This window comes from Salmo salar, chromosome 03 (assembly GCF_965601325.2).
Source record: "Salmo salar chromosome 03, fSalSal1, whole genome shotgun sequence".
NCBI lineage: Eukaryota > Metazoa > Chordata > Actinopteri > Salmoniformes > Salmonidae > Salmo > Salmo salar.
The window spans coordinates 10,369,485-10,390,377 of record NC_138293.1 but is presented as its reverse complement, the minus strand read 5'-3'; the positions used below and the strand labels follow the sequence as shown (position 1 = coordinate 10,390,377).

The 20,893-nt window shown below is 41.6% G+C and overlaps 17 non-coding genes across 17 annotated transcripts; 9 read left to right on the top strand and 8 right to left on the bottom strand.

The window, feature by feature from the left end:
• The first annotated feature begins 3,153 nt into the window (after positions 1 to 3,153).
• On the top strand, positions 3,154 to 3,225 carry trnaw-cca (transfer RNA tryptophan (anticodon CCA)). The gene has a single exon. It is a non-coding gene; the product is annotated as a tRNA-Trp (tRNA).
• Positions 3,226 to 8,485: 5,260 nt separating this feature from the next.
• trnaw-cca (transfer RNA tryptophan (anticodon CCA)) lies at positions 8,486 to 8,557 on the top strand. The gene has a single exon. It is a non-coding gene; the product is annotated as a tRNA-Trp (tRNA).
• A 1,163-nt stretch (positions 8,558 to 9,720) lies between these two features.
• Positions 9,721 to 9,793, bottom strand: trnak-uuu (transfer RNA lysine (anticodon UUU)). The gene has a single exon. It is a non-coding gene; the product is annotated as a tRNA-Lys (tRNA).
• A 1,403-nt stretch (positions 9,794 to 11,196) lies between these two features.
• On the bottom strand, positions 11,197 to 11,269 carry trnak-uuu (transfer RNA lysine (anticodon UUU)). The gene has a single exon. It is a non-coding gene; the product is annotated as a tRNA-Lys (tRNA).
• Positions 11,270 to 11,436: 167 nt separating this feature from the next.
• On the top strand, positions 11,437 to 11,508 carry trnaw-cca (transfer RNA tryptophan (anticodon CCA)). Its single transcript has one exon. It is a non-coding gene; the product is annotated as a tRNA-Trp (tRNA).
• Positions 11,509 to 12,672: 1,164 nt separating this feature from the next.
• Positions 12,673 to 12,745, bottom strand: trnak-uuu (transfer RNA lysine (anticodon UUU)). Its single transcript has one exon. It is a non-coding gene; the product is annotated as a tRNA-Lys (tRNA).
• Positions 12,746 to 12,912: 167 nt separating this feature from the next.
• Positions 12,913 to 12,984, top strand: trnaw-cca (transfer RNA tryptophan (anticodon CCA)). The gene has a single exon. It is a non-coding gene; the product is annotated as a tRNA-Trp (tRNA).
• Positions 12,985 to 14,148: 1,164 nt separating this feature from the next.
• trnak-uuu (transfer RNA lysine (anticodon UUU)) lies at positions 14,149 to 14,221 on the bottom strand. The gene has a single exon. It is a non-coding gene; the product is annotated as a tRNA-Lys (tRNA).
• A 167-nt stretch (positions 14,222 to 14,388) lies between these two features.
• trnaw-cca (transfer RNA tryptophan (anticodon CCA)) lies at positions 14,389 to 14,460 on the top strand. Its single transcript has one exon. It is a non-coding gene; the product is annotated as a tRNA-Trp (tRNA).
• Positions 14,461 to 15,624: 1,164 nt separating this feature from the next.
• trnak-uuu (transfer RNA lysine (anticodon UUU)) lies at positions 15,625 to 15,697 on the bottom strand. Its single transcript has one exon. It is a non-coding gene; the product is annotated as a tRNA-Lys (tRNA).
• Positions 15,698 to 15,864: 167 nt separating this feature from the next.
• Positions 15,865 to 15,936, top strand: trnaw-cca (transfer RNA tryptophan (anticodon CCA)). The gene has a single exon. It is a non-coding gene; the product is annotated as a tRNA-Trp (tRNA).
• A 1,164-nt stretch (positions 15,937 to 17,100) lies between these two features.
• Positions 17,101 to 17,173, bottom strand: trnak-uuu (transfer RNA lysine (anticodon UUU)). The gene has a single exon. It is a non-coding gene; the product is annotated as a tRNA-Lys (tRNA).
• A 168-nt stretch (positions 17,174 to 17,341) lies between these two features.
• Positions 17,342 to 17,413, top strand: trnaw-cca (transfer RNA tryptophan (anticodon CCA)). The gene has a single exon. It is a non-coding gene; the product is annotated as a tRNA-Trp (tRNA).
• A 1,164-nt stretch (positions 17,414 to 18,577) lies between these two features.
• trnak-uuu (transfer RNA lysine (anticodon UUU)) lies at positions 18,578 to 18,650 on the bottom strand. Its single transcript has one exon. It is a non-coding gene; the product is annotated as a tRNA-Lys (tRNA).
• A 167-nt stretch (positions 18,651 to 18,817) lies between these two features.
• Positions 18,818 to 18,889, top strand: trnaw-cca (transfer RNA tryptophan (anticodon CCA)). The gene has a single exon. It is a non-coding gene; the product is annotated as a tRNA-Trp (tRNA).
• Positions 18,890 to 20,053: 1,164 nt separating this feature from the next.
• On the bottom strand, positions 20,054 to 20,126 carry trnak-uuu (transfer RNA lysine (anticodon UUU)). Its single transcript has one exon. It is a non-coding gene; the product is annotated as a tRNA-Lys (tRNA).
• A 167-nt stretch (positions 20,127 to 20,293) lies between these two features.
• On the top strand, positions 20,294 to 20,365 carry trnaw-cca (transfer RNA tryptophan (anticodon CCA)). Its single transcript has one exon. It is a non-coding gene; the product is annotated as a tRNA-Trp (tRNA).
• The last annotated feature ends 528 nt before the right edge of the window (positions 20,366 to 20,893 follow it).

Here is a 20,893-nt window from a genome sequence, read left to right as displayed (position 1 = left end):
AACAGCAACATTAACAGCAACAGTAACAGTAACAGCAACATTAACAGCAACACTAACAGTAACAGCAACATTAACAGCAACACTAACAGCAACAGTAACAGCAACAGCAACATTAACAGTAACAGCAACATTACCACTACCAGTAACAGCAACAGCAACAGTAACAGCAATAGAAACAGCAACAGCAACATTACCACTAACAGCAACAGCAACAGTAACAGTAACAGTAACAGCAACAGCAACACTAACAGCAACAGCAACAGTAACATTAACAGCAACACTAACAGTAATAGCAACACTAACAGCAACATTAACAGTAACAGCAAATTTAACAGCAACATTAAAAGCAACAGTAACACTAACAGCAACAGCAACATTAACAGCAACAGTAACATTAACAGCAACATTAACAGTAACATTAACTGCAACAGTAACATTAACAGCAACATTAACAGCAACATTAACAGCAACAGTAACATTAACAGCAACATTAACAGCAACATTAACTTCTTATGGCTTGGGGGAAGTATTTTGACGTCTGGATGAGAAGCGTGCCCAAAGTAAACTGCCTGTTACTCAGGCCCAGAAGCTAGGATATGCATATAATTGGTAGATTTGGATAGAACACACTGTAAAATTTCCAAAACCGTTCAAATGATGTCTGTGAGTATAACAGAACTGATATGGCAGGTGAAAATCTGAGGAAAATCCATCCGGGAAGTGAGATTTATTTTGATGTGGGAAGTTTTCAATTGAATGCCTATTGAGTTTCTAATGGGTTAGGACCCAGATTGCAGTTCCTATGGCTTCCACTAGATGTCAACAGTCTTTAGACATTGTTTCAGGATTGTTTTCTGAAAAATGAAGAAGAATGAGACCTTCTGTCAGTGGACTGAGGAAGCATGCAGTGCTGGTTTGCGCACATGACCAAGTGCACGCCCTTCGCTGTTTTTCCTTTCTATTGAATACGCTATTGTCCGGTTGAAATATTATCGAGTATTTAGACAATTGACAACCTGAGGATTAATTCTAAAAATCGTTTGACATGTTTCAACAAACGTTACCGGTACTATTCGGACGTATTCGTCTGCGTGTTTTGACCGCCTTTGAGCCAATGGATTACTGAACACAACGCGCCAACAAAACTTAGTTTTTGGGATATAAAGAGGGACTTTATTGAACAAAACAAACATTTATTGTGTAGCTGAGACTCTTGTGACTGCAACCAGATGAAAATCTTCAAAGTGATTCATTTGATCGCTATTTCTGACTTTCGTGACTCCTCTAATTGGTTGGAAAATGTTTGTATGCATTTGTATGTGGGGCGCTGTCCTCAGATAATCGCATGGTATGCTTTCGCAGTAAAGCCATTTTTATATCTGACAAAATGCAAGTATCGAAAGAATGCCTACTGAAGGAAGGTGAACATTAAAGCAGCGCCCAAACAGGGACTTGAACCCTGGACCCTCAGATTAAAAGACTGATGCTCTACCTACTGAGCTATTCAGGTTCTGCATTTACTTATTTTCATACACCTAACCTGCCAGGCAGAGGCACGTGCTGACGAGGGGGCATTGTCAGATGGTACATTTCCCCAGAGAACCAGGCCTCCATTCCAAATTATACAGTCAACGAAATCTGAACTAGGCATCCCCTCCAAAAATGCATTTTGTCTAAGACCTAGTGGTGCAATGGTAGGCCGTCTGACTCCAGATCAGAAGGTTGCGTGTTCAAATCACGTCGTGTTCAGAGTTTTTATGTGTGCAATCTCTACCTTCTTTAAACAGCGAAGACAATGAATCAGCACAAGTACCAATGTGCCTTACAGTACAAATCTCAAACGAAAACAACCAAACCAATGCTGCTTTAGATGACAATTGTCTCTCATAAAAGCCTGGCACACTGCAAATTCCCATATCAGATGATGCTGTGTGATTGATTGACAAACTTAAATCAGTCTTCGAACACGGATTTGAACTTCTTATGGCTATGGGGAAGTATTTTGACGTCTGGATGAGAAGCGTGCCCAAAGTAAACTGCCTGTTACTCAGGCCCAGAAGCTAGGATATGCATATAATTGGTAGATTTGGATAGAACACACTGTAAAGTTTCCAAAACCGTTCAAACGATGTCTGTGAGTATAACAGAACTGATATGGCAGGTGAAAATCATAGGAAAATCCATACGGGAAGTGGGATTTTTTTTGATGTGGGAAGTTTTCAATTGAATGCCTATTGAGTTTCTAATGGGTTAGGACCCAGATTGCAGTTCCTATGGCTTCCACTAGATGTCAACAATCTTTAGACATTGTTTCAGGATTGTTTTCTGAAAAATGAAGAAGAATGAGACCTTCTGTCAGTGGACTGAGGAAGCATGCAGTGCTGGTTTGCGCACATGACCAAGTGCGCGCCCTTCGTTGTTTTTCCTTTCTATTGAATACGCTATTGTCCGGTTGAAATATTATCGCGTATTTAGACAATTGACAAACTGAGGATTAATTATAAAAATCGTTTGACATGTTTCAACAAACGTTAGCGGTACTATTCGGACGTATTCGTCTGTGTGTTTTGACCGTCTTTGAGCCAGTGGATTACTGAACACAACGAGCCAACAAAACTGAGTTTTTGGGATATAAAGAGGGACTTTATTGAACAAAACAAACATTTATTGTGTAGCTGAGACTCTTGTGACTGCAACCAGATGAAAATCTTCCAATTTAAGTGATTGATTTGATAGCTAATTCTGACTTTCATGACTCCTCTATATGGTTGGAAAATGTTTGTATGCTTTTGTAAGCCGGGCGCTGTCCTCAGATAATCGCATGGTATGCTTTCGCAGTAAAGCCATTTTTAAATCTGACAAAATGCAAGTATCGAAAGACTGCCTGCTGAAAGAAGGTGAACATTAAAGCAGCGCCCGAACAGGGACTTGAACCCTGGACCCTCAGATTAAAAGTCTGATGCTCTACCGACTGAGCTATTGGGGTTCAGCATTTACCTATTTTCATACACCTAACCTGTCGGGCAGAGGCACGTGCTGACGAGGGGGCATTGTCAGATGGTACATTTCCCCAGAGATCCAGGCCTCCATTCCAAATGATACAGTCAACGAAATCTGAACTAGGCATCACCTCCAAAGATGCATTTTGTCTAAGACCTCGTGGCGCAACGGTAGCGCATCTGACTCCAGTTCAGAAGGTTCCGTGTTCAAATCACGTCGTGGTTAGTGTTTTTATGTGTGCAATCTCTACCTTCTTTAACCTGTCTGGGCTAGGTGGGACGATTTCGTCCCACTTGGCTAACATCCGGTGAAAATGGATAGCTTCACAATTCTAAATCCACTATCGTTATATTAAACATTTATGTAAATACATGTAGGTTACAGTTTTTAAAAGCTTAACATCTTGTTAATCCAGCCAGTATGTCAGATATCAAAAATGTTTTGCGGCGAAAGCATACATTATAATAATCCGAGGACAGCTCCCGCACACACAAGCATTACTGGCATTTTCCACTAAAGTCAGAAATGGCAATAAAATAATCAATTACCTTTGAAGATCTTCTTCTGGTGGCAATGCCAAGTGTCCTAACTACTTAGTGAATGTCAATTATGTTTGATCAAATCCATTTTTATAGCCTAACACGAAACATTTGTAAACCGCTTGCGTCGTGATTTCCGTCTCCTTCAACTTTGGACGTGACATTCGTGGTAATTACACTCACAAAACAAACGTGTATCTAGTCAAGGTTGGCTTCATTGCAATCCTCTGATTGTTAGTGACACATCAACCTTGATGGTTTTTTTCCTGGGACGTATTGACCGAAAGAAGCCGATTTGAAGACAGCGATCAATGACAGCTTTACGCACCAGTGGTAGGAGCGGTCTATCGTTGATTGACTGTATTTTGGCCCAATGACCACTGATCATCTTGAAATCTAGCTTGGAAGATAGCCAATGAGCTAAGGTAAATGACGGTGTATAATGGTTATAGGTTTGAAGACCAGCCTTCGTCGTAAACTCTGGCGTAAAAGAGGTTCTCCAGTCATTGCGAATTCTACTTGACGGAGCCACGAGTGTTACGCATAGCGGTACATAATCAATAGCGTTTTCAGCAAGTTTATTTAGTGAAATTATGGCGAATAAATCAGGAAAGTCTAAAACAAAGTCTAGGTATACAGATTTGACCGAGATTTTAGAGGAAATTGATAGAGAAAGCGAGACAGAATTTCTAGAGGAAGATGATTCTTTCAGTGAAGATAGCTTTGACTCCAGGACTGAAGATATGTTTCTACATGGGGAGGATGCCGTGCTGGATAAGTAAGTCGTAATGTTATTGTTTGAAATGAATAATATGAAATATATTTATTTTTTTTTATTGAGATTTTCTTATTTTATTTGCAATATATAAAAATTCCATCAGTAACGCAATGTCTTCCCTGTGGCTCAGTCGGTAGCGCATGGTGTCTATAATGCCATGGCTATGGGTTCAATTCTCACTGGGGACCAATACAAAAAAAAATTATAATGCGTGAGATGTATACATTCACTACTGTACGTCGCTCTGGATAAGCGCATCTGCTAAATGACTAAAATGTAAATGTATAAAGTACACCTTGGCTGTACTGTGTGTTTATATATATATATATTTTTTAAATTGAATTTACATAAACGTGGAATGGAACAGCAATTCACCATAATGTTCCCTGTACTCTATATAATACACATATGTTTATTTTACATGTTGATACAGGGCTCATATGTGAAAGTATTCTTACTGAGTTTTGCCTTTCATTCACAGTGGGAGTGATTCTGATTATGAGCCACCAGTGGCTAGGTGCCCATCCCCCTCTGAAGCTGGTTCATCCAGACGGAGCCCTGCTGTCTCTGGCTCCATCTAGAGGTGTGAAGTCAGTAACAAAGAAACGGAGGTGGGGCAGAGAGAAACCTTCAAACAAAGGGACAGAGGGTCGTTGGCACTCTGTGTCAGAAGAAGATGTGGAACCAATTCCACCAGTTTTCAGACCCAAAAGGCAGCCAGGCCCTCAACTTGACATGACTGCAAAGTACAGACCCCTTCAACTTTTCCAACTGTTTTTCACCTCGTCAGTTGTAGATTCCCTGGTGTCGAACACCAATAAGTATGGGGCTAAGAAGCAGTCAGGAAAGAAAGAGGCATGGAAGCCCATTTCCATTTCAGACCTTTTCTGCTTTCTTTCACTGGTCATTTACATGGGGCTGGTGAAGTTGAAAACTCTGAAGGACTACTGGAAGACGTCAGCTCTCTACCAACTGCCTTTCCCCATGACTGTGATGTCTTGCAAACGGTTTCTGTCTATCTCACGGGCACTTCACATCAGTGACCCAGAAGTTGATGGGGAGAATGACAAGCAGAGAGGCACACCAAGGTTTGATAGGCTATGCAAGATCAAACCTCTCTACCCCAACATCGTTGAGGCCTGCAAGACCTATTTTCAGCCTGCCCAGAACCTGTCCATTGATGAGAGGATGGTAGCCTCAAAGGCCCGAATCAGCCTAAAACAATACATGAGAAACAAACCGACCAAGTGGGGATACAAACTGTTTGTTTTGGCTGATTCTGTGTGTGCCTACACCTGTAATTTTTTTGTTTATGAGGGGAAGAGCAGTTTTGCAACCGGTAATGGACTGAGTTATGATTCCGTTATGGAATTATTGGATTTTCAACTGCTGGGGAAGGGCTACAAACTATTTGTAGACAACTTCTACACAAGCCCTACCCTGTTCAGAGACCTGAGGCAGCGTGATGTGTGGGCTTGTGGGACCATTCGGACCAACAGGGTGGGCTTTCCGAAAACCAAGGAAAACGACATGCCTAAGCGGGCTGAGCGGGGTACCATGCGATGGATCCGTGAAGATGGCCTGCTGTTTGTGAAGTGGATGGATACCAGGGAGGTGGTCATGTGCTCCACTATCCACAAGTCCTTCAGTGGAGATCAGGTCATCAGGCGTGTCAAGGACGGTAGCGGGGCATGGAACACCAAAAATGGCCCCATTCCAGTAGCTGTCAAAGACTACAACAAGAGCATGGGGGGTGTGGACCTGTCAGATGCACTGATAGGGTACTACAATGTGCTACACAAGACCATGAAATGGTACAATTTTTTTTAAAATCATTTTATTGATATTGGTGTGGTCAATTCTTTCATTCTACAGAAGGAAATGGCCAAGAGCTGTGGACAGCCCCCATCTCTCAGCTTGCATTCAGAGAGGTGCTCATCCAGGAGCTTGCTGCCTATAGCAAGTCCACTGAAGCACCTTCTGTCCCCTCTACCTCTGTCTCTTCTGCTCCAAACTGTGGTGTTCACCTGCCCAGATACATCTCTGCAGGCATGGATGTGCCTCCGGGCAAAAAGGCCACAGTGGGGAGACGTCGCTGTGCCCTTTGTCACAGAAAATGTGCCATCACCTGCAACACCTGCGCAGTAAGCCTCTGCTTTACAGCAGAAAGAAACTGCTATGTGCCATGGCACCATCAGCACAATATTGTGGACTGAGGGTCTTCACAGTATTGTAAATATAAAGTGTAAATAGTTCCCAATGTTAATTTTTTACTTTTTTTTTGGGGGGGGGGGGGAGTGTTAGAATGACATTTGTATTTTGTATATAGTTGTTTCTTTCAATATGTATCACTGTACCAATTTGGCCACTTGGGTACATTTGGGTACATTGGTGTGGGACACCTGGGTGACCTCATGATCAATGGCATGTGGCTCGCTCATTTTTGGAGTTAATTTTCCAAAACTTTGCTCAGCTATTGTTGCCATCTTATTTTCTGCAATCAAACCATCCCCAGCATCCCATCTGTATGTTTGTCTGTTCTTCTTTATTTGAAAGATGATACAGCAACAATAAATAACAGAAAACGTATGTTTGTTTCCTTGTATTTTCTTCTACCAGATCTATTGTGTTATATTCTCCTACATTCAATTCACATTTCCACAAACTTCAGAGTGTTTCCTTTCAAATGAAACCAAGAACATGCATATCCTTGCTACTGGGCCTGAGCTACAGACAGTTAGATTTGGGTATGTCTTTAGGCGGAAATTAAGAGAAGTGGGGGGGTAGCCCTAACAGGTTTAAACAGCGAAGTCAATGAATCAGCACAAGTACCAATGTGGCTTACAGTACAAATCTCGAACGAAAACAACCAAACCAATGCTGCTTTAGATGACAATTGTCTCTCATAAAAGCCTGGCACACTGCAAATTCTCATATCAGATGATGCTGTGTGATTGATTGACAGACTTAAATCAGTCTTCGAACACGGATTTCAACTTCTTATGGCTTAGGGGAAGTATTTTGACGTCTGGATGAGAAGCGTGCCCAAAGTAAACTGCCTTTTACTCAGGCCCAGAAGCTAGGATATGCATATAATTGGTAGATTTGTATAGAACACACTGTAAAGTTTCCAAAACTGTTCAAATGATGTCTGTGAGTATAACAGAACTGATATGGCAGGTGAAAATCTGAGGAAAATCCATCCGGGAAGTGGGATTTTTTTTGATGTGGGAAGTTTTCAATTGAATGCCTATTGAGTTTCTAATGGGTTAGGACCCAGATTGCAGTTCCTATGGCTTCCACTAGATGTCAACAGTCTTTAGACATTGTTTCAGGATTGTTTTCTGAAAAATGAACAAGAATGAGACCTTCTGTCAGTGGACTAAGGAAGCATGCAGTGTTGGTTTGCGCACATGACCAAGTGCGCGCCCTTCGTTGTTTTTCCTTTCTATTGAATACGCTATTGTCCGGTTGAAATATTATCGAGAATTTAGACAATTGACAACCTGAGGATTAATTATAAAAATCGTTTGACATGTTTCAACAAACTTTACCGGTACTATTCGGATGTATTCGTCTGCGTGTTTTGACCGCCTTTGAGCCAGTGGATTACTGAACACAACGCGCCAACAAAACTGAGTTTTTGGATATAAAGAGGGACTTTATTGAACAAAACAAACATTTATTGTGTAGCTGAGACTCTTGTGACTGCAACCAGATGAAAATCTTCAAAGGTAAGTGATTAATTTGATCGCTATTTCTGACTTTCGTGACTCTATATGGTTGGAAAATGTTTGTATGCGTTTGTAAGCGGGGCGCTGTCCTCAGATAATCACATGGTATGCTTTCGCAGTAAAGCCATTTTTAAATCTGACAAAATGCAAGTATTGAAAGACTGCCTACTGAAGGAAGGTAAACATTAAAGCAGCACCCGAACAGGGACTTGAACGCTGGACCCTCAGATTAAAAGTCTGATGCTCTACCGACTGAGCTATTCGGGCTCTGCATTTACTTATTTTCATACACCTAACCTGTCGGGCAGAGGCACGTGCTGACGAGGGGGCATTGTCAGATGGTACATTTCCCCAGAGATCCAGGCCTCCATTCCAAATGATACAGTCAACGAAATCTGAACTAGGCATCACCTCCAAAGATGCATTTCGTCTAAGACCTCGTGGCGCAACGGTAGCGCATCTGACTCCAGATCAGAAGGTTCCGTGTTCAAATCACGTCGTGGTTAGTGTTTTTATGTGTGCAATCTCTACCTTCTTTAAACAGCGAAGTCAATGAATCAGCACAAGTACCAATGTGGCTTACAGTACAAATCTCGAACGAAAACAACCAAACCAATGCTGCTTTAGATGACAATTGTCTCTCATAAAAGCCTGGCACACTGCAAATTCCCATATCAGATGATGCTGTGTGATTGATTGACAGACTTAAATCAGTCTTCGAACACGGATTTCAACTTCTTATGGCTTAGGGGAAGTATTTTGACGTCTGGATGAGAAGCGTGCCCAAAGTAAACTACCTTTTACTCAGGCCCAGAAGCTAGGATATGCATATAATTGGTAGATTTGGATAGAACACACTGTAAAGTTTCCAAAACCGTTCAAATGATGTCTGTGAGTATAACAGAACTGATATGGCAGGTGAAAATCTGAGGAAAATCCATCCGGGAAGTGGGATTTTTTTTGATGTGGGAAGTTTTCAATTGAATGCCTATTGAGTTTCTAATGGGTTAGGACCAAGATTGCAGTTCCTATGGCTTCCACTAGATGTCAACAGTCTTTAGACATTGTTTCAGGATTGTTTTCTGAAAAATGAAGAAGAATGAGACCTTCTGTCAGTGGACTGAGGAAGCATGCAGTGCTGGTTTGCGCACATGACCAAGTGCGCGCATTCGTTGTTTTTCCTTTCTATTGAATACGCTATTGTCCGGTTGAAATATTATCGCGTATTTAGACAATTGACAAACTGAGGATTAATTATAAAAATCGTTTGACATGTTTCAACAAACGTTACCGGTACAATTCGGACGTATTCGTCTGCGTGTTTTGACCGTCTTTGAGCCAGTGGATTACTGAACACAACGAGCCAACAAAACTGAGTTTTTGGGATATAAAGAGGGACTTTATTGAACAAAACAAACATTTATTGTGTAGCTGAGACTCTTGTGACTGCAACCAGATGAAAATCTTCAAAGGTAAGTGATTGATTTGATAGCTATTTCTGACTTTCGTGACTCCTCTATATGGTTGGAAAATGTTTGTATGCTTTTGTAAGCGGGGCGCTGTCCTCAGATAATCGCATGGTATGCTTTCGCACTAAAGCCATTTTTAAATCTGACAAAATGCAAGTATCGAAAGACTGCCTGCTGAAAGAAGGTGAACATTAAAGCAGCACCCGAACAGGGACTTGAACCCTGGACCCTCAGATTAAAAGTCTGATGCTCTACCGACTGAGCTATTCGGGCTCTGCATTTACCTATTTTCATACACCTAACCTGTCGGGCAGAGGCACGTGCTGACGAGGGGGCATTGTCAGATGGTACATTTCCCCAGAGATCCAGGCCTCCATTCCAAATGATACAGTCACCGAAATCTGAACTAGGCATCACCTCCAAAGATGCATTTTGTCTAAGACCTCGTGGCGCAACGGTATCGCATCTGACTCCAGATCAGAAGGTTCCGTGTTCAAATCACGTCGTGGTTAGTGTTTTTATGTGTGCAATCTCTACCTTCTTTAAACAGCGAAGTCAATGAATCAGCACAAGTACCAATGTGGCTTACAGTACAAATCTCGAACGAAAACAACCAAACCAATGCTTCTTTAGATGACAATTGTCTCTCATAAAAGCCTGGCACACTGCAAATTCCCATATCAGATGATGCTGTGTGATTGATTGACAGACTTAAATCAGTCTTCGAACACGGATTTCAACTTCTTATGGCTTAGGGGAAGTATTTTGACGTCTGGATGAGAAGCGTGCCCAAAGTAAACTACCTTTTACTCAGGCCCAGAAGCTAGGATATGCATATAATTGGTAGATTTGGATAGAACACACTGTAAAGTTTCCAAAACCGTTCAAATGATGTCTGTGAGTATAACAGCACTGATATGGCAGGTGAAAATCTGAGGAAAATCCATCCGGGAAGTGGGATTTTTTTTGATGTGGGAAGTTTTCAATTGAATGCCTATTGAGTTTCTAATGGGTTAGGACCAAGATTGCAGTTCCTATGGCTTCCACTAGATGTCAACAGTCTTTAGACATTGTTTCAGGATTGTTTTCTGAAAAATGAAGAAGAATGAGACCTTCTGTCAGTGGACTGAGGAAGCATGCAGTGCTGGTTTGCGCACATGACCAAGTGCGCGCCCTTCGTTGTTTTTCCTTTCTATTGAATACGCTATTGTCCGGTTGAAATATTATCGCGTATTTAGACAATTGACAAACTGAGGATTAATTATAAAAATCGTTTGACATGTTTCAACAAACGTTACCGGTATTATTCGGACGTATTCGTCTGCGTGTTTTGACCGTCTTTGAGCCAGTGGATTACTGAACACAACGAGCCAACAAAACTGAGTTTTTGGGATATAAAGAGGGACTTTATTGAACAAAACAAACATTTATTGTGTAGCTGAGACTCTTGTGACTGCAACCAGATGAAAATCTTCAAAGGTAAGTGATTGATTTGATAGCTATTTCTGACTTTCGTGACTCCTCTATATGGTTGGAAAATGTTTGTATGCTTTTGTAAGCGGGGCGCTGTCCTCAGATAATCGCATGGTATGCTTTCGCACTAAAGCCATTTTTAAATCTGACAAAATGCAAGTATCGAAAGACTGCCTGCTGAAAGAAGGTGAACATTAAAGCAGCGCCCGAACAGGGACTTGAACCCTGGACCCTCAGATTAAAAGTCTGATGCTCTACCGACTGAGCTATTCGGGCTCTGCATTTACCTATTTTCATACACCTAACCTGTCGGGCAGAGGCACGTGCTGACGAGGGGGCATTGTCAGATGGTACATTTCCCCAGAGATCCAGGCCTCCATTCCAAATGATACAGTCACCGAAATCTGAACTAGGCATCACCTCCAAAGATGCATTTTGTCTAAGACCTCGTGGCGCAACGGTAGCGCATCTGACTCCAGATCAGAAGGTTCCGTGTTCAAATCACGTCGTGGTTAGTATTTTTATGTGTGCAATCTCTACCTTCTTTAAACAGCGAAGTCAATGAATAAGCACAAGTACCAATGTGGCTTACAGTACAAATCTCGAACGAAAACAACCAAACCAATGCTGCTTTAGATGACAATTGTCTCTCATAAAAGCCTGGCACACTGCAAATTCCCATATCAGATGATGCTGTGTGATTGATTGACAGACTTAAATCAGTCTTCGAACACGGATTTCAACTTCTTATGGCTTAGGGGAAGTATTTTGAGGTCTGGATGAGAAGCGTGCCCAAAGTAAACTACCTTTTACTCAGGCCCAGAAGCTAGGATATGCATATAATTGGTAGATTTGGATAGAACACACTGTAAAGTTTCCAAAACCGTTCAAATGATGTCTGTGAGTATAACAGAACTGATATGGCAGGTGAAAATCTGAGGAAAATCCATCCGGGAAGTGGGATTTTTTTTGATGTGGGAAGTTTTCAATTGAATGCCTATTGAGTTTCTAATGGGTTAGGACCAAGATTGCAGTTCCTATGGCTTCCACTAGATGTCAACAGTCTTTAGACATTGTTTCAGGATTGTTTTCTGAAAAATGAAGAAGAATGAGACCTTCTGTCAGTGGACTGAGGAAGCATGCAGTGCTGGTTTGTGCACATGACCAAGTGCGCGCCCTTCGTTGTTTTTCCTTTCTATTGAATACGCTATTGTCCGGTTGAAATATTATCGCGTATTTAGACAATTGACAAACTGAGGATTATTTATAAAAATCGTTTGACATGTTTCAACAAACGTTACCGGTATTATTCGGACGTATTCGTCTGCGTGTTTTGACCGTCTTTGAGCCAGTGGATTACTGAACACAACGAGCCAACAAAACTGAGTTTTTGGGATATAAAGAGGGACTTTATTGAACAAAACAAACATTTATTGTGTAGCTGAGACTCTTGTGACTGCAACCAGATGAAAATCTTCAAAGGTAAGTGATTGATTTGATAGCTATTTCTGACTTTCGTGACTCCTCTATATGGTTGGAAAATGTTTGTATGCTTTTGTAAGCGGGGCGCTGTCCTCAGATAATCGCATGGTATGCTTTCGCACTAAAGCCATTTTTAAATCTGACAAAATGCAAGTATCGAAAGACTGCCTGCTGAAAGAAGGTGAACATTAAAGCAGCGCCCGAACAGGGACTTGAACCCTGGACCCTCAGATTAAAAGTCTGATGCTCTACCGACTGAGCTATTCGGGCTCTGCATTTACCTATTTTCATACACCTAACCTGTCGGGCAGAGGCACGTGCTGACGAGGGGGCATTGTCAGATGGTACATTTCCCCAGAGATCCAGGCCTCCATTCCAAATGATACAGTCACCGAAATCTGAACTAGGCATCACCTCCAAAGATGCATTTTGTCTAAGACCTCGTGGCGCAACGGTAGCGCATCTGACTCCAGATCAGAAGGTTCCGTGTTCAAATCACGTCGTGGTTAGTATTTTTATGTGTGCAATCTCTACCTTCTTTAAACAGCGAAGTCAATGAATAAGCACAAGTACCAATGTGGCTTACAGTACAAATCTCGAACGAAAACAACCAAACCAATGCTGCTTTAGATGACAATTGTCTCTCATAAAAGCCTGGCACACTGCAAATTCCCATATCAGATGATGCTGTGTGATTGATTGACAGACTTAAATCAGTCTTCGAACACGGATTTCAACTTCTTATGGCTTAGGGGAAGTATTTTGAGGTCTGGATGAGAAGCGTGCCCAAAGTAAACTACCTTTTACTCAGGCCCAGAAGCTAGGATATGCATATAATTGGTAGATTTGGATAGAACACACTGTAAAGTTTCCAAAACCGTTCAAATGATGTCTGTGAGTATAACAGAACTGATATGGCAGGTGAAAATCTGAGGAAAATCCATCCGGGAAGTGGGATTTTTTTTGATGTGGGAAGTTTTCAATTGAATGCCTATTGAGTTTCTAATGGGTTAGGACCAAGATTGCAGTTCCTATGGCTTCCACTAGATGTCAACAGTCTTTAGACATTGTTTCAGGATTGTTTTCTGAAAAATGAAGAAGAATGAGACCTTCTGTCAGTGGACTGAGGAAGCATGCAGTGCTGGTTTGTGCACATGACCAAGTGCGCGCCCTTCGTTGTTTTTCCTTTCTATTGAATACGCTATTGTCCGGTTGAAATATTATCGCGTATTTAGACAATTGACAAACTGAGGATTATTTATAAAAATCGTTTGACATGTTTCAACAAACGTTACCGGTATTATTCGGACGTATTCGTCTGCGTGTTTTGACCGTCTTTGAGCCAGTGGATTACTGAACACAACGAGCCAACAAAACTGAGTTTTTGGGATATAAAGAGGGACTTTATTGAACAAAACAAACATTTATTGTGTAGCTGAGACTCTTGTGACTGCAACCAGATGAAAATCTTCAAAGGTAAGTGATTGATTTGATAGCTATTTCTGACTTTCGTGACTCCTCTATATGGTTGGAAAATGTTTGTATGCTTTTGTAAGCGGGGCGCTGTCCTCAGATAATCGCATGGTATGCTTTCGCACTAAAGCCATTTTTAAATCTGACAAAATGCAAGTATCGAAAGACTGCCTGCTGAAAGAAGGTGAACATTAAAGCAGCGCCCGAACAGGGACTTGAACCCTGGACCCTCAGATTAAAAGTCTGATGCTCTACCGACTGAGCTATTCGGGCTCTGCATTTACCTATTTTCATACACCTAACCTGTCGGGCAGAGGCACGTGCTGACGAGGGGGCATTGTCAGATGGTACATTTCCCCAGAGATCCAGGCCTCCATTCCAAATGATACAGTCACCGAAATCTGAACTAGGCATCACCTCCAAAGATGCATTTTGTCTAAGACCTCGTGGCGCAACGGTAGCGCATCTGACTCCAGATCAGAAGGTTCCGTGTTCAAATCACGTCGTGGTTAGTGTTTTTATGTGTGCAATCTCTACCTTCTTTAAACAGCGAAGTCAATGAATAAGCACAAGTACCAATGTGGCTTACAGTACAAATCTCGAACGAAAACAACCAAACCAATGCTGCTTTAGATGACAATTGTCTCTCATAAAAGCCTGGCACACTGCAAATTCCCATATCAGATGATGCTGTGTGATTGATTGACAGACTTAAATCAGTCTTCGAACACGGATTTCAACTTCTTATGGCTTAGGGGAAGTATTTTGACGTCTGGATGAGAAGCGTGCCCAAAGTAAACTACCTTTTACTCAGGCCCAGAAGCTAGGATATGCATATAATTGGTAGATTTGGATAGAACACACTGTAAAGTTTCCAAAACCGTTCAAATGATGTCTGTGAGTATAACAGAACTGATATGGCAGGTGAAAATCTGAGGAAAATCCATCCGGGAAGTGGGATTTTTTTTGATGTGGGAAGTTTTCAATTGAATGCCTATTGAGTTTCTAATGGGTTAGGACCAAGATTGCAGTTCCTATGGCTTCCACTAGATGTCAACAGTCTTTAGACATTGTTTCAGGATTGTTTTCTGAAAAATGAAGAAGAATGAGACCTTCTGTCAGTGGACTGAGGAAGCATGCAGTGCTGGTTTGTGCACATGACCAAGTGCGCGCCCTTCGTTGTTTTTCCTTTCTATTGAATACGCTATTGTCCGGTTGAAATATTATCGCGTATTTAGACAATTGACAAACTGAGGATTATTTATAAAAATCGTTTGACATGTTTCAACAAACGTTACCGGTATTATTCGGACGTATTCGTCTGCGTGTTTTGACCGTCTTTGAGCCAGTGGATTACTGAACACAACGAGCCAACAAAACTGAGTTTTTGGGATATAAAGAGGGACTTTATTGAACAAAACAAACATTTATTGTGTAGCTGAGACTCTTGTGACTGCAACCAGATGAAAATCTTCAAAGGTAAGTGATTGATTTGATAGCTATTTCTGACTTTCGTGACTCCTCTATATGGTTGGAAAATGTTTGTATGCTTTTGTAAGCGGGGCGCTGTCCTCAGATAATCGCATGGTATGCTTTCGCACTAAAGCCATTTTTAAATCTGACAAAATGCAAGTATCGAAAGACTGCCTGCTGAAAGAAGGTGAACATTAAAGCAGCGCCCGAACAGGGACTTGAACCCTGGACCCTCAGATTAAAAGTCTGATGCTCTACCGACTGAGCTATTCGGGCTCTGCATTTACCTATTTTCATACACCTAACCTGTCGGGCAGAGGCACGTGCTGACGAGGGGGCATTGTCAGATGGTACATTTCCCCAGAGATCCAGGCCTCCATTCCAAATGATACAGTCACCGAAATCTGAACTAGGCATCACCTCCAAAGATGCATTTTGTCTAAGACCTCGTGGCGCAACGGTAGCGCATCTGACTCCAGATCAGAAGGTTCCGTGTTCAAATCACGTCGTGGTTAGTGTTTTTATGTGTGCAATCTCTACCTTCTTTAAACAGCGAAGTCAATGAATAAGCACAAGTACCAATGTGGCTTACAGTACAAATCTCGAACGAAAACAACCAAACCAATGCTGCTTTAGATGACAATTGTCTCTCATAAAAGCCTGGCACACTGCAAATTCCCATATCAGATGATGCTGTGTGATTGATTGACAGACTTAAATCAGTCTTCGAACACGGATTTCAACTTCTTATGGCTTAGGGGAAGTATTTTGACGTCTGGATGAGAAGCGTGCCCAAAGTAAACTACCTTTTACTCAGGCCCAGAAGCTAGGATATGCATATAATTGGTAGATTTGGATAGAACACACTGTAAAGTTTCCAAAACCGTTCAAATGATGTCTGTGAGTATAACAGAACTGATATGGCAGGTGAAAATCTGAGGAAAATCCATCCGGGAAGTGGGATTTTTTTTGATGTGGGAAGTTTTCAATTGAATGCCTATTGAGTTTCTAATGGGTTAGGACCAAGATTGCAGTTCCTATGGCTTCCACTAGATGTCAACAGTCTTTAGACATTGTTTCAGGATTGTTTTCTGAAAAATGAAGAAGAATGAGACCTTCTGTCAGTGGACTGAGGAAGCATGCAGTGCTGGTTTGTGCACATGACCAAGTGCGCGCCCTTCGTTGTTTTTCCTTTCTATTGAATACGCTATTGTCCGGTTGAAATATTATCGCGTATTTAGACAATTGACAAACTGAGGATTATTTATAAAAATCGTTTGACATGTTTCAACAAACGTTACCGGTATTATTCGGACGTATTCGTCTGCGTGTTTTGACCGTCTTTGAGCCAGTGGATTACTGAACACAACGAGCCAACAAAACTGAGTTTTTGGGATATAAAGAGGGACTTTATTGAACAAAACAAACATTTATTGTGTAGCTGAGACTCTTGTGACTGCAACCAGATGAAAATCTTCAAAGGTAAGTGATTGATTTGATAGCTATTTCTGACTTTCGTGACTCCTCTATATGGTTGGAAAATGTTTGTATGCTTTTGTAAGCGGGGCGCTGTCCTCAGATAATCGCATGGTATGCTTTCGCACTAAAGCCATTTTTAAATCTGACAAAATGCAAGTATCGAAAGACTGCCTGCTGAAAGAAGGTGAACATTAAAGCAGCGCCCGAACAGGGACTTGAACCCTGGACCCTCAGATTAAAAGTCTGATGCTCTACCGACTGAGCTATTCGGGCTCTGCATTTACCTATTTTCATACACCTAACCTGTCGGGCAGAGGCACGTGCTGACGAGGGGGCATTGTCAGATGGTACATTTCCCCAGAGATCCAGGCCTCCATTCCAAATGATTACAGTCACCGAAATCTGAACTAGGCATCACCTCCAAAGATGCATTTTGTCTAAGACCTCGTGGCGCAACGGTAGCGCATCTGACTCCAGATCAGAAGGTTCCGTGTTCAAATCACGTCGTGGTTAGTGTTTTTATGTGTGCAATCTCTACCTTCTTTAAACAGCGAAGTCAATGAATCAGCACAAGTACCAATGTGGCTTACAGTACAAATCTCCAACGAAAACAACCAAACCAATGCTGCTTTAGATGACAATTGTCTCTCATAAAAGCCTGGCACACTGCAAATTCCCATATCAGATGATGCTGTGTGATTGATTGACAGACTTAAATCAGTCTTCGAACACGGATTTCAACTTCTTATGGCTTAGGGGAAGTATTTTGACGTCTGGATGAGAAGCGTGCCCAAAGTAAACTACCTTTTACTCAGGCCCAGAAGCTAGGATATGCATATAATTGGTAGATTTGGATAGAACACACTGTAAAGTTTCCAAAACCGTTCAAATGATGTCTGTGAGTATAACAGAACTGATATGGCAGGTGAAAATCTGAGGAAAATCCATCCGGGAAGTGGGATTTTTTTTGATGTGGGAAGTTTTCAATTGAATGCCTATTGAGTTTCTAATGGGTTAGGACCAAGATTGCAGTTCCTATGGCTTCCACTAGATGTCAACAGTCTTTAGACATTGTTTCAGGATTGTTTTCTGAAAAATGAAGAAGAATGAGACCTTCTGTCAGTGGACTGAGGAAGCATGCAGTGCTGGTTTGTGCACATGACCAAGTGCGCGCCCTTCGTTGTTTTTCCTTTCTATTGAATACGCTATTGTCCGGTTGAAATATTATCGCGTATTTAGACAATTGACAAACTGAGGATTATTTATAAAAATCGTTTGACATGTTTCAACAAACGTTACCGGTATTATTCGGACGTATTCGTCTGCGTGTTTTGACCGTCTTTGAGCCAGTGGATTACTGAACACAACGAGCCAACAAAACTGAGTTTTTGGGATATAAAGAGGGACTTTATTGAACAAAACAAACATTTATTGTGTAGCTGAGACTCTTGTGACTGCAACCAGATGAAAATCTTCAAAGGTAAGTGATTGATTTGATAGCTATTTCTGACTTTCGTGACTCCTCTATATGGTTGGAAAATGTTTGTATGCTTTTGTAAGCGGGGCGCTGTCCTCAGATAATCGCATGGTATGCTTTCGCACTAAAGCCATTTTTAAATCTGACAAAATGCAAGTATCGAAAGACTGCCTGCTGAAAGAAGGTGAACATTAAAGCAGCGCCCGAACAGGGACTTGAACCCTGGACCCTCAGATTAAAAGTCTGATGCTCTACCGACTGAGCTATTCGGGCTCTGCATTTACCTATTTTCATACACCTAACCTGTCGGGCAGAGGCACGTGCTGACGAGGGGGCATTGTCAGATGGTACATTTCCCCAGAGATCCAGGCCTCCATTCCAAATGATACAGTCACCGAAATCTGAACTAGGCATCACCTCCAAAGATGCATTTTGTCTAAGACCTCGTGGCGCAACGGTAGCGCATCTGACTCCAGATCAGAAGGTTCCGTGTTCAAATCACGTCGTGGTTAGTGTTTTTATGTGTGCAATCTCTACCTTCTTTAAACAGCGAAGTCAATGAATAAGCACAAGTACCAATGTGGCTTACAGTACAAATCTCGAACGAAAACAACCAAACCAATGCTGCTTTAGATGACAATTGTCTCTCATAAAAGCCTGGCACACTGCAAATTCCCATATCAGATGATGCTGTGTGATTGATTGACAGACTTAAATCAGTCTTCGAACACGGATTTCAACTTCTTATGGCTTAGGGGAAGTATTTTGAGGTCTGGATGAGAAGCGTGCCCAAAGTAAACTACCTTTTACTCAGGCCCAGAAGCTAGGATATGCATATAATTGGTAGATTTGGATAGAACACACTGTAAAGTTTCCAAAACCGTTCAAATGATGTCTGTGAGTATAACAGAACTGATATGGCAGGTGAAAATCTGAGGAAAATCCATCCGGGAAGTGGGATTTTTTTTGATGTGGGAAGTTTTCAATTGAATGCCTATTGAGTTTCTAATGGGTTAGGACCAAGATTGCAGTTCCTATGGCTTCCACTAGATGTCAACAGTCTTTAGACATTGTTTCAGGATTGTTTTCTGAAAAATGAAGAAGAATGAGACCTTCTGTCAGTGGACTGAGGAAGCATGCAGTGCTGGTTTGTGCACATGACCAAGTGCGCGCCCTTCGTTGTTTTTCCTTTCTATTGAATACGCTATTGTCCGGTTGAAATATTATCGCGTATTTAGACAATTGACAAACTGAGGATTATTTATAAAAATCGTTTGACATGTTTCAACAAACGTTACCGGTATTATTCGGACGTATTCGTCTGCGTGTTTTGACCGTCTTTGAGCCAGTGGATTACTGAACACAACGAGCCAACAAAACTGAGTTTTTGGGATATAAAGAGGGACTTTATTGAACAAAACAAACATTTATTGTGTAGCTGAGACTCTTGTGACTGCAACCAGATGAAAATCTTCAAAGGTAAGTGATTGATTTGATAGCTATTTCTGACTTTCGTGACTCCTCTATATGGTTGGAAAATGTTTGTATGCTTTTGTAAGCGGGGCGCTGTCCTCAGATAATCGCATGGTATGCTTTCGCACTAAAGCCATTTTTAAATCTGACAAAATGCAAGTATCGAAAGACTGCCTGCTGAAAGAAGGTGAACATTAAAGCAGCGCCCGAACAGGGACTTGAACCCTGGACCCTCAGATTAAAAGTCTGATGCTCTACCGACTGAGCTATTCGGGCTCTGCATTTACCTATTTTCATACACCTAACCTGTCGGGCAGAGGCACGTGCTGACGAGGGGGCATTGTCAGATGGTACATTTCCCCAGAGATCCAGGCCTCCATTCCAAATGATACAGTCACCGAAATCTGAACTAGGCATCACCTCCAAAGATGCATTTTGTCTAAGACCTCGTGGCGCAACGGTAGCGCATCTGACTCCAGATCAGAAGGTTCCGTGTTCAAATCACGTCGTGGTTAGTGTTTTTATGTGTGCAATCTCTACCTTCTTTAAACAGCGAAGTCAATGAATAAGCACAAGTACCAATGTGGCTTACAGTACAAATCTCGAACGAAAACAACCAAACCAATGCTGCTTTAGATGACAATTGTCTCTCATAAAAGCCTGGCACACTGCAAATTCCCATATCAGATGATGCTGTGTGATTGATTGACAGACTTAAATCAGTCTTCGAACACGGATTTCAACTTCTTATGGCTTAGGGGAAGTATTTTGAGGTCTGGATGAGAAGCGTGCCCAAAGTAAACTACCTTTTACTCAGGCCCAGAAGCTAGGATATGCATATAATTGGTAGATTTGGATAGAACACACTGTAAAGTTTCCAAAACCGTTCAAATGATGTCTGTGAGTATAACAGAACTGATATGGCAGGTGAAAATCTGAGGAAAATCCATCCGGGAAGTGGGATTTTTTTTGATGTGGGAAGTTTTCAATTGAATGCCTATTGAGTTTCTAATGGGTTAGGACCAAGATTGCAGTTCCTATGG